The sequence below is a fragment of the Hylobates moloch genome, unplaced genomic scaffold (genome assembly GCF_009828535.3).
Source record: "Hylobates moloch isolate HMO894 unplaced genomic scaffold, HMol_V3 SCAFFOLD_9, whole genome shotgun sequence".
NCBI lineage: Eukaryota > Metazoa > Chordata > Mammalia > Primates > Hylobatidae > Hylobates > Hylobates moloch.
This window is the reverse complement of record NW_026652284.1, coordinates 12,077,194-12,090,446: the sequence shown is the minus strand read 5'-3', so window position 1 is coordinate 12,090,446 and position 13,253 is coordinate 12,077,194.

The window sequence follows — 13,253 nt, the reverse complement described above, 5'->3', positions numbered from 1 at the left end:
CGGCTAGGCTCCATGCCTCCCCTCTGGCTGGTCTCTGCTCAAATGTCGCCTTCTCAGTGAGGCCATCCCTGACAATCTTATTCAAAATTTAACTCCCACCAGCATGCCTACGCCCACCTTCCCCAGCCCTACCTTCCCCATCCCCCACCCTTTCCATCCCCCACCTTCCACATCCCCCACCTTCCTCATCCTCCACCTTCCCCATCCCCCATCTTCCCCATCCCCCACCTTCCTCACCCCCCACTGCTTGGTTTTTCCCTGTGACCTTTATCATCAGCTGCCTCACTTGTCTGTTTATTGTCTGGGAGGACAGGAACTTTCTTTTTGTGCCATTTTATCACCAGAGGCCGGATTGGGGCTTGGTACTTTGTAGGTGCTCAGCAAATGCCTATGGAGTGGGAGAATGAATAGACAGGCTTTGTCCTCTTTCTTGCAAATCTGGGAAACTGTGCTTGCTTGCCTTTCCAGGTCTGGTCAGAGGTTGCTGTCACCATTGGAAATCTTCCCTAACAACCAAGTCCCACATCTGCAGTAACAATAGCAATATCTGCTGTGTCTCCTGCCTCCCAGCTTGAGTGAGACAGTAGTGGTTCTCAGACAGGGGAGATTTTACCTCCCAGAAGATATGGGAATATCAGAAACATTTTTGTGGTCCCCACTCAGGAAGGGGCAGAGGGCTGGTGCTGGAGTGTCATAGACAAGAGGCCAGGGATATTGCCAAACATCCTGCAATTCACAAAGACTTATGCAGTCCAGCAAGGCAATAGTACAGTGGTTGAGAAACTCTGCATTTGCAACACTTGGATTTGAATCCTGGCTCTGCCAGACGCCAGCATGCTGATCATGAGCAAGTTACGTGCACTCAGCCTCAGTTTCTAAGTTTGTCAAATGGGGATAATAATAGTACTCCCCACTCCATAGGACTGTTGGCTGCCTCAAGAACACCAGCCTGTGTCAAGCACTAGTATGAGTCTGGCACGTGGGAAGACTTAATTAGATGTCAGGAAGCCAGCCTGAAGCTCGCTTGCTTGCTTGCTTGCTTTCTTTCTTTCTTTCTTTCTTTCTTTCTTTCTTTCTTCTTTTTTTTGAGATGGGGTCTCACGCTGTCACCCAGGCTGGACTGCAGCAGTGCAATCTTGGCTCACTGCAACCTCCATCTCCCAGGCTCAAGTAATCCTCCCACCTCAGCCTCTGGAGTAGCTGGGACTACAGGTGTGCACCACCATGCATGCCCATCTAATTTTTATTTTTATTTATTTGTGTGTGTGTGTGTGAGAGACTGAGTCTCACTCTGTCACCCAACCTGGAGTGCAGTGGCACAATCTCAGCTCATTGCAACCTCCGCCTCCCGGGTTCAAGCAATTCTCCTGCCTCAGCCTCCCGAATAGCTAGGACTACAGGCGTGTGACACCATGCCAGCTAATTTTTTTGTATTTTTAGTTATTTTTTATTTTGTTATTTTAGTAGAGACAGGTTTTCACCATGTTGGCCAAGCTGGTCACGAACTCCTGACCTCAGGCGATCCACCCGCTTTGGCCTCCCAAAGTGCTGGGTGTCACCCGTGTCTGTGTGAAGAGACCACCAAACAGGCTTTGTGTGAGCAACAAGGCTGTTTATTTCACCTGGGTGCAGGCGGGCCAAGTCCGAAAAGAGAGTCAGTGAAGGGAGATAGGGGTGGGGTTGTTTTATAGGATTTGGTCGGGTAGTGGGAAATTACAGTCAAAGGGGGTTTTTCTCTTATGGGCGGGGTCGGGGGTCACAAGGTGCTCAGTGGGGGAGGTTCTGAGCCAGGAGAAGGTTTCACAAGGTTAATGGCTCAGTTAAGGTGGGGCGGGAACAAATCACAATGGTGGAATGTCATCAGTTAAGGGAAGAACCAGCCATTTTCACTTCTTTTATGATTCTTCACTTGCTTCAGGCCATCTGGATGTATACGTGCAGGCTTGGGCTCAGAGGCCTGACATTCCTGTCTTCTTATATTAATAAGAAAAATAAAACAAAATAGTGTTGAAGTGTTGGGGCAGTGAAAATTTTTCGGGGTAGTATGGAGAGATGATGGGTGATGTTTCTCAGGGCTGCTTCAAGGGAGATTAAGGGCAGCATGGGAACCTAGAGTGGGAGAGATCAAGCTGACAGAAGATTTTGTGGTAAAGGGCAATATTGTGGGGTTGTTAAAAGGAGTATTTGTCATATAGAATGACTGGTGATGGCCTGGATACGGTTTTGTATAAATTGAGAAACTTAACAGAAGATACAAGGTCCAAATAAAAGAAGGAGAAAAATAAGTATTAAAGGACTAAGAATTGGGAGGAACCAGGACACCCAACTAGAGAGTGCCCAAGAGGATTGAGCATAATTACTTGCTCGGTTGGTGAGTTTTTGGGAGAAAACCATTAGTCTATTTTACCTTTTCTGAAGACTGAGGACTAAGCATGGGCATCACATGGCACCTGGCCAACTCCACTGCTGTGTCTGTCTCCATGGGAGGGAATGGAGTCCTTCAACTTCAGCATGAGAGAGGTGCATGTAACCAATTGCCCTGTGTCAGCTACCCCAGGAGAGACTCACTGGCCATGGGGGATTTGCTGGCCATGGGGACACACTATTGACACTTATTTTTTTCTAACATTTATTTTAGGTTCAGGGGTACATGTGCAGATTTTTTATATAGGTAAATTGCATGTCACAGGGGTTTGGTGTACAGATTATTTCATCGCCCAGGTAATGAGCATAGTACTCGACAAGTAGTTTGTCAATCTCCTCCATCTTCCCATCCTTCACACTCAAGTAGGTCCCGGTGTCTCTTCCTTTCTTTGTGACCGTGAGTTCTCCATGTTTAGCTCTGACTTATAAGTGAGAACATGTGGTATTTGGTTTTCTGTTCCTGAGTTTCACATAGAATAATGGCCTCCAGTTCCATCCATGTTGCTGCAAAGGACATAATCTCATTCTTTGTCATGGCGTTGTAGCATTCCATGGTGTATATGTACCACATTTGAAGCTGATCATCCTCTGCCTCTTCTCTATGTAAGCCAAGCCTTGCTCCATTCAGTGTTTAACTAGATTGTGTTTCCTTTGGCCATTCCAGTACCAAGACGCAATGGGCAGAAGTGTTTGGAGCTCTCCCCTGGAGCTGGTAACTGGTACACAGCGTTCTGCTTCACAACGATGTCTTTAACCAACAGCCAGTGAAGACGTGAGGTTTGCCAACAACCACATGAGTGATTCTCCCACCTCAGCTTCCCAAGTAGCTGAGACCACAGGCATGTGCCACCATGCCCAACTAATTTTTTGTATTTTTTGTAGCAACGGGATTTCACCATGTTGCCCAGGCTAGTCTTAAACTCCTGGACTCAAGCCATCTTCCTCGGCCTCCCAAGATGCTGGGATTACAGGTATGAGCCACCGCACCTGGCCAAAACATGGTTGTAAACTTAACCTTGGGCAGAGCGGTATGGCTTACATTTAATGAAGTTGAGATGCCAGGGTTTCCCCAGCACTATTTGGAGAAGGAAATTCAAAGTCTTATGGAGATGGGACTGTTGGACTGGATTTCTCTTTTGCAACCTGCATGATCACTCCCCAACTACAAATGCCAAGAAGGCACAGTAGACAGTTCCCTCACTAACACACCAAGAAACTCATTTTTGAGGAGGACATCTATACCCTTAAAAATGTCTGAGGCCAGGGGCAGTGGCTCATGCCTGTAATCCCTGCACTTTAGGAGGCCGAGGCAGGTGGATCACCTGAGGTCAGGAGTTCAAGACCAGCCTGGCTAACATGATGAAACCCTGTCTCTACTAAAAATGCAAAAAAGTAGCCGGGTGTGGGTGGGGAACCTGTAATCCCAGCTACTCAGGAGACTAAGGCAGGAAAATCACTTGAACTCAGGAGGCGGAGGTTGCAGTGAACCGAGATCACGCCGCTGCACTCCAGCCTGGGCAACAAGAGCAAAACCCCGTCTCAAAACAACCAAACAAACAAAAAAAATGTCTCTGATTATTCTCCTTAGTAAGCAGGTATGACTGTGGAGGAGGCCACATTGAGATGGTCTTTCTAACTTTATTCAAGATAATGGGATCTGTGATGGTTAATACTGAGTGTCAACTTGATTGGATTGAGGGATGCAAAGTATTGATCCTGGGTGTGTCTGTGAGGGTGTTGCCAAAGGAGATTAACATTTGAGTCAGTGGGCTGGGAAAGGCAGACCCACACTTGATCTGGGTGGGCACCATCTAATCAGCTGCCAGTGCAGCTAGAATATAAAGTGGCAGAAAACGTGAAAAGATGAGATGGGCCTAGCCTCCCAGCCTACATCTTTCTCCTGTGCTGGACCCTTCCTGTCCTCGAACATTGGACTCCAATTTCTTCAGTTTAGGGATTCGGACTGGCTCTCCTTGCTCCTCAGCTTGCAGACGGCCTATTGTGGGACCTTGTGATCATGTGAGTTAATACTTAATAAAATTCCCCTTTAGATGTGTATCTATCCTATTAGTTCCGTCTCTCTAGAGAACCCTGAGTAATACAATATCACAGAGCAGTAGAGGACTAGCGGCAACACTTCATCACCAAGAGCAAGGTGAGTGCATTTACCATAAAAAGCAGGAGAGACGCTGGGCATCTCTCCTGTAATCCTGGCTCACAGATTATGCTGGCTCACGCCTGTAATCCCAGCACTTTGGAAGGCTGAGGTGGGAGGATTGCTTGAGCCCAGGAGTTTGCAACCAGCCTGGACAACATAGTGGGACCCTGTCTCTACAAAAAAAAATTTTATAATTAGCTGGCCATGGTGGCACATGCTTATGGTTCCAGCTATTTGGGAGACCATGGCAGGGGTATCGCTTGAGCTCAAGAGCTCGAGGCTATAGCAAGTCATGTTTATGCTACTGCCCTCCAGCCTGGGTGACAGAATAAGGCTCTGTCTCAAAAAAAAAAGAAAAAAAAGCAAGAGGGATGTCCCAGTAATCAGAACCCTCAGCCCACAGAAATCTAGGTAGTGGCCAAGTGATCATGGTGTCTCAGGAATGAAATATACCATCAGTTTATTAGAGTGATTTTTTTAATTTAAAAAAAGCTCCAGGTCTAGTGCCCATAAACCACTTGTCACTACAGTAGAGCCATGACCTCTCATCCAGTTTCCAAACCTAAGTCAATCCACAGACACAGAAACCCTTGATAAAAGTAGAGGCTAGGTCTCCCTGAGGAAGGACCCTCCAGCTTTGCCTCAAGTATACACTCTAAATCTTCCCCAAGCCCTCCCCAAAGGGATCTGCAGTCATTTACCAGAGTAACTGTGCACAGGAGAAAAGGAAACATTCAAATTGTTCAGGAATCGGTACACATAGATTCTAAATTAAGACTTGTCCCAGGGGCCTGTAGTGCTGGTGGTTCTCTCAAAGTCGGGGCTTACTGTAATCAGGTGACAGATGAGATCTCGCCTCAAGTCCAACTCACAGTGGGCCCAATTGGTCCAAAGACACGTGTGTTTGTTATATCTCTAGTGCCTCAATGTATCATTGAAATAGACATATGTGAAAACTAGCAGAATCCTACACTGGCTCTCTGACCAAAGGGATGAATGTCATTGTGGTAGGAAGCACTATGTGGAAGGCCCTGGACTTCCCTTCCCTACCAAGACAATAAGCCAGAAGCAGTGCTGCCCCATCATACCCCCAGGAACTGCAGAGATTCATACCACCCTAGAAGACTTCAAAGAAGCACCTATTGCACCCTGATTTAATTCACCAATTTGAAATGTGCAAAAATCAGATTGATCTTGGAGAACGTTTGTGGGTGATTCTAAAACTACTCATGCAGTAATTTTATAATTCAATTGCAGCTGTTTTTCCAGCTGTAGCATCATATGGGAGCAAGTAAACACAGCTCCTGGCACTCAGTAAGCAGCTACTGACCTGGAAGATGCCTTTTGTTCCATACCAATTTTGTAATGAATACCAGAAGCTACCTGCCTTTATCTAGCAGGGCTAACAGTATACCTTTACAGTCTCACCTCAGGGCTATGGCAATTCTGTTTTCTGCCATAATATACTCTTCAGAGATTACGATCATGATATTCCTCTAAATGTCACACTGATCTGATACATCAATGACATTGTGCTGACTGGATCATATGAGCAGAAAGTAGTAAGTACTTTAGATTCTGTGTTAGTCAAGATCAACCCAGGAAACAGAAACAGGGAGTCACAGATATAAGGAACAGCCACTGCTCCTAGGTCAAGATCTGACCTTATTTTAGAGGACATGGTCATAGATAACTAGAAAAGATGCCAAAAAGCCATTCATGGGAGAGTGCCTAGTTGGTGACACTCTGCTGCAAAACCATCTGAATGTTACCAAAGGAGGCTGCTGGTCTCCGAGTGTGACGGCCGCTGGGTACTGTAGGAGCCAGGCATCAGAAAAGCCTTTCTCAATGGGACCCACATGCTGGCAAAACTGAATGCTGCAGGAACCCATGGTAGAGAAAACACAAACTGCAGACATCTGGCAAGAAGAGTACACCAGAACTAAGACGAGAAGCCCGTCCTTTTCCAATATTTCTCCAGCACCTTCTACTGACAAACCTTAACATTGTTGGCCGGGGGCGGTGGCTCACGCCTGTAATCTCAGCACTTTGGGAGGCCGAGGCGGGTGGATCATGAGGTCAGGAGATCGAGATCATCCTGGCTAACACAGTGAAACCCCATTTCTACTAAAAATACAAAAAAAAAAAAAAAATTAGCCAGGCGTGGTGGCAGGCGCCTGTAGTCCCAGCTACTGGGGAGGCTGAGGCAGGAGAATGGCATGAACCCAGGAGGTGGAGCTTGCAGTGAGCCAAGATCGCACCACTGCACTCCAGCGGGCGACAGAGCGAGACTCCATCTCAAAAAAAAAAAAAACATTGTTTGAGGTGACAAAGTAGAACTATGTCAAGGGTGTGTCAAGAACTGGGGAATAGGTCTCAGATTTTTATCCTACTTGCAAACTAACAAGTTAGACTGCCACAGTTTCATGGATACTGCCAGAAAACATGAGATGTCAGGCTCAGATTCAAAGATGATTATTATGTATAGCATGGCAAACAGAATGAAGTTCACATTAGCGTTGGTTCTCCTTGCGTCCCAGATCCCATGGGAATAACAGAGAAGCCCAGGTGGATGGTTTGCATGGTAGGGGTGCATCACAGGTGAGGAACTCTGACCTTCAGGGACTCCAAATCTTCTATAAGCAAGCAAACCTGCCTAACCTTTTCCCTATTATCTTTTTTTTTTTTTTAAACTTTAAGTTCCGGGATACATGCGTAGAATGTGCAGGTTTGTTAGTTAGGTATACAGGTGCCATGGTGGTTTGCTGCACCTATCAACCCGTCATCTAGGTTTTAAGCCCCACGTGCATTCCGTGTCTGTCCTAATGCTCTCCCTCCCCTTGCCCCCCACCCCCTGACAGGCGCTGATGTGTGTTGTTCCCCTCCCTGTGTTCATGTGTTCTCATTGTTCAACTCCCACTTACGAGTGAAAACATACAGCATTTGCTTTCCTGTTCCTGTGTTAGTTGGCAGAGAATGATGGCTTCCAGCTTCATCCATGTCCCTACAAAGGACATGAACTCATTCTTTTTTATGGCTGCAAAGTATTCCATGGTGTATATGTACCACATTTTCTTTGTCCAGTCTCTCATTGATAGGCATTTGGATTGGTTCCATGCCTTTGCTATTGTGATTAGTGCCACAATAAACATAAGTGTGTATTAAGTGTGCATGTGCCTTTATAGTAGAATGATTTATAATCCTTTGGGTATATACTCAATAATCAGATTGCTGGGTCAAATGGTATTTCTGGTTCTAGATTCTTGAGGAATCCCCACACTGTCTTCCACAATGAAGACATTGAACTAATTTACATTCCCACCAACAATTTAAAAGTGTTCCTATTTCTCCACAGCCTCACCAGCATCTACTGTTTCTTGACTTTTTAATAATTTCCATTCCAACTGGCATGAGATGGTATCTCGTTGTGGTTTTCACTTGCATTTCTCTAATTGTCAGTGATGTTGAGTTTTTTTCATATGTTCGCTGGCTGCATAAATGTCTTCTTTGGAGAAGTGTCTATTCATATCCTTTGCCCATCCTCATGGATAGGAAGAACAAAGTCATGAAAATGGCCATACTGCCCAAAGTAATTTATAGATTCAATGCTATTCCCATCAAACTACTATTGACATTCTTCACAGAATTAGAAACAAACTACTTAAATTTAATATGGAACCAAAAAAGAGCCTATATAGCCAAGGCAATCCTAAGCAAAAATAACAAAGTTGGAAGCATCATGCTACCTGACTTCAAACTATACCACAAGGCTACAGTAACCAAAACAACATGGTACTGATACCAAAACAGACACATAAACCAATGGAACAGGACAGAGACCTCAGAAATAACACCACACATCTACAACCATCTGAACTTTGACAAACCTGACAAAAACAAGCAACAGGGGAAAAGATTCCCTATTTAATAAATGGTGCTGGGAAAGCTGGCTAGCCATATGCAGAAAACTGAAATTGGACCCCTTCCTTACATCTTATACAAAAATTAACTCGAGATGGATTAAAGACTTAAATGTAAAACCCCAAATCATAAAAACCCTAGAAGAAAGCCTGGGCAATACCATTTGGGACATAGGCATAGGCAAAAACTTCATGATGAAAACACCAAAAACAATTGCGGCAAAAGCCAAAATGAAAAAATGGGATCTAATTAAACTAAAGAGATTCTGCACAGCAAAAGAAACTAGCATCAGAGTGAACAAGCAACCTACAGAATGGGAGAAAACTTTTGCAATCTACCCACCTGACAAATATCTAATATCCAAAAGATCTAGTATCTTTGTGATACTAGACAGTAAATAAACTTGCCCCCTGGTGCAAGAGAAAACACTATATCTTCTAAGGTTGATTACTCTACAAACGTCCTCAAAAAGAAAATCTGGATCAAAGGCCATCAGTGCTTCTGTTCCCAAGAGGCACAGAAATGTGAGACACCCAGGGAGAATGGTCTCCCTGCAATCTTCACCACTCATTTCTACTTGATCTTGGCTTCTGGGAGATTTTTCCATGAGTATCCCACGCCTTTAGCCACTCTGGTTAGTCTGACTGACAAAAGCTGAGGATGGAGGGAATCTCCAATTTATCTTGTAAAGCATTTAATAAAAGCTACTATCTACAGGACTCCAAGCAGCAGGATCAGGCTCATCTACGGGAGATCCGACCACTTGAACAAATCTGATCAACCATCTGGGCTTACCTTAGAAAGCTAGGTAGCTTGCCTTGTAAGTGTTTGTGTTGATTTTTCTGCTTGGCCAGCAGCATTGATTCAGCCACAGCAAGATGTAATCGCAATGACACAGACTCCACCTTGGCCCATAACAAGGAAATCTAAGGTAATGCTATCGTTCACAGTAACCCTGGGTGGCGAGGTGAGGCTGGCCTGGGTGCATCTCAGGGCCATGTTCCTTAAAAATGCAAAAAAACACACACACAAGGCTTTCTCCCCCTAGGAAAAATACAAGTTACTATATATGAAGCAAACAGGACAAGTTAATACGGGGCTTCCACATAAGAACTTCAGCCCCAGGGGCATACATGGTACTTCTCGAAAGAAAGCACTGTTTGCCAGGTGCTATGGCTCACATCTATAATCCTAGCATTTTGGGATTCTCCCTGAGGAGGGAGAATCACTTGAGCTCAGGAGTTTGAGACCAGCCTTGGCAGCATGGTGAAACTCCATCACCACCAAAAATATAAAAAAATTAGCCTGGCATGGTGGAGCGTGCCTGCGGTCCCAGCTACTGGGGAGGCTGAGGTGGGAGGATGGTTTGAGTTCAGGAGGCTGAGGTTGCAACAAGCCAAGATCACACCACTGCATTCCCTCTCTACCGCACTCTGACTTTGGGCAACAAAGCCAGACCCTTTCTAAAAAAAAAAAAGAGAGAGAGAGAGATAGAGAGAGAGAAAGAGAGAGAGAAAACGAAAGAGAAAGCACTGTTTACAATTTGGGGATTCACCAAGTGGAACCTATATCCATTGGAGGGCACGGGTTGACAGTGCCTTTACTGAATGTACTGGCTGGCTGGCATTAATATTATGCCAGTAATCCAGTCAATGTTAGGGTTCCCAAGTGGGCAGAGCAGCTTCTATAACAGCCTGAGCTTGCTACAGAGCCTTCTCTTGCTCTGTTCCCCACTTGAAACAGGCAGGTAGGCAGGCAGGCTATGGGGAATTTTCTAGCTGGATGGAAATAGCTGGCACAAATGTGCTATATGTTGCCTTCAAAATCCAAAAGCCCTAACAAGCATTGTGCATTTTTCATTGGACATGGCACAAGTGTGCAACTTGTCTGTCACCTTGGAGCAAATATTTCAACATTCTCCACATCACCGAACCACCAGAAACTTCACTGATGTGGCTGTCCCTTAATTGTTTTGGAGTTTCTTTCACTTTGCATATGTCTTCCTAAGGTATTCTTAACTACATGCTACTTCCTGCCTAACAGATCCAATAAGCATAATGCCATCAACGTAATGGATTGTCATGATGCTTTCTGGACTGTCAAAGCAATTACAATCTCTGAGGACTATATTAGAGCAGAAAGCAGTATTGGCATTGCCCTGAGGCAGGATGGTAAATGTATACTGTTACCACCACCAGATAAAGGCAGGTGGCTTCTGGTATTCCTTACAAGTTGGTATGAAACAAAAGACATCTGCCAGGTCAGTAGCTCCTTACCAAGTGCCAGGAGCTGGGTTTAATTGTTCCAATATGATGCTATAGCTGGAAGAACAGCTGCAGTCGAAATCATTGCATGAGTAATTTTAGAATCACTCATATGCATTCTCCAAGATAGATCAGACTTCTGCACATTTCAAACTGCTGAATTAGACCAAGGTGTGACAGGTGCTTTTTTGAAGTCTCCTAGGGTGGTATGAATCTGTAGTTCCCTGTGGGGTGCAGTACTGCTTCTGGCTTATTATCTTGGTAGGCAGGGGAAGGTCCAGGGCCTTCCACATAGTGCTTCCTGCCATAATGACCCACATCTCTTTGATTATAGAGCCAATGTAGCATTCTGCCAGTTTCCCCATATGTCTATTTCAATGATATATTGAACCACTAGAGATAAAATGAACACGTGTCTGTGGAGAAATTGGGTCCAGTGTGAGTTGGACTTGAGGCAGGACTTCATTTGTCACCTGACTACAGAAAGCCCCTACTTTGACTGAGAAAGCCACAGAAAAACTGTCCTCAAGATTGGTGTCAATTCAGAACTAGTGTCTGGTGACTTCTGTGTTCACAATTTCTTATAAGTGTTCCTGGATATAAGTTTTAGCTAGGTTTTCAGAGGTAGAAAATGTCTTACGAAAATTTGATTGTACTTAGAGGCTGATAAAGATTTTCGAGACAAAAAAAGAAGACTGCTGATATGGTTTCTTTCTCCTGATTGGACCCTACCTAATACAAGGACATAGAGTTTATGTCATAAAAATATGCTAGGAATAGCTTAGAAGAAGGTGCAAATTATCCCACCCAGGGAAGGCCAGATGGGAGTAATGGGAGTGGGAGAAGGGAGAGTTGGGGAAAGATGAGAGGACTCTACTGGGGAACCATTTGTCACTAGCTCCAGGTCAGGCCAATGGTTACAGACCACAATGGTTACAGAGTTTCTCAGGCTGAGAAGTTGGGTTGACTGTTCTTCCCAGCATCTTCTGGTGAGGCCTTCTGTGGAAGACATGCCCTAAGGTGGCCTCATGGTCCCCACTCCTCAGTGGTCATACCCTTACGAAATCCCTTTGTGTGGACAAGGCTTATGAATTGCTTCTAACCAATAGCATATGGCAAAGGTGATGGCATGTATGTGATATGTGTTTGTGATTACCTTACATTAGTTCTAGTAGCTACCTTGCTGGAGTCTGTCTCTCCCTTGCAGTCATTTGGAGAATTTCATGTGTCAAGACACTGTGGGTGACCTCTAGAAGCTGAGATTGACCTCTGACCACAGCTTGCAAGAAACTGAAGTCTTCAGTCTATAATCACAAGGAATTGAATTCTGCCAACAACCTGACCAAGCTTGAGAGTAGATCCTTCCCCAATTGAGTCTCAGATGAGACCACAGCCCCAACACCTTGATTGTAGCCCTGCAAGAGGCTGCCAACCCAGCCCCTGACTAAGCCAACAACTCAGCTAAACTGTACTCAGGCTCCTGACCCACAGAAACTGTGAGCTAATAAATGTGTATTGTTTTAAGCCACCATGTTTGTGGTAATAATGTTACACACCAATAGATACTTAACACACCCTTCCATCAAAGCTGCTTACATATAACCCATTAGTCACAATGTCTGCTCATGCCCCCAGGGGCCCAACCCAGATTGCCTGTGTGGATGCCTGCTCTTATTGCAAAGAACCAAGACATCTGTAGGACCCCCTCCTCCATCGGTCATAGGTGAGGTCTTTGGTACCCACTGAGGCTATGGTTGGGAAAGCCTCCAGCTTCAGCATTTGGGTGGGACTTTGGTGAGACTGACAGCACTGAGGCCCAGGGGAGTTACAGGTATATCTATCAAACATGGGCCCAAGCAAACACTAGTGTAGGTCACCTCCAACATGCAATACAAAGATTCCCTTCCTTTTCTCTGTGAGCAGAGAAATTGGCATGGCTAAGCAATGGCATGGTTCTTTATAAAAGTGAGAATAGTCTGGCATGGTGGCTCAGGCCTGTAATCCCAACACTTTGGGAGGCCAAGGTGGGCGGATCACGAGGTCAGGAGTTCGAGACCAGCCTGGTCAACATGGTAAAACTCCATCTCTACTAAAAAATACAAAAATTTGCCAGTCTTGGTGGTATGCACCTATAATCCCAGCTACTCAGGAGGCTGAGGCAGGAGAATCGCTTGAACCCGGGAGGCAGAGGTTGCAGTGAGCCGAGATTGCACCACTGCACTCTAGCCTAGGCGACAGAGTGAGACTCCGTCTCAAAAAAAAAAAAAAAAAAAGTGAGAACAATATATAAGCTCATCGAAGAAAAGAGGCCAGTACCTTACTGCCTTAGGAAATGCAGTTTCTATATTCCAGATGGCATCCAGCAGTTCCCAAGACATCCCTGACTTGGTGAACCTGCCTGTTAGTACCCAGTGGTCTGCTTTTGGAATTCAGATTAGACTTGAGCCCAGGCAGAGCTCACAGCTCCCCAGAGCCCACCCTTTTCT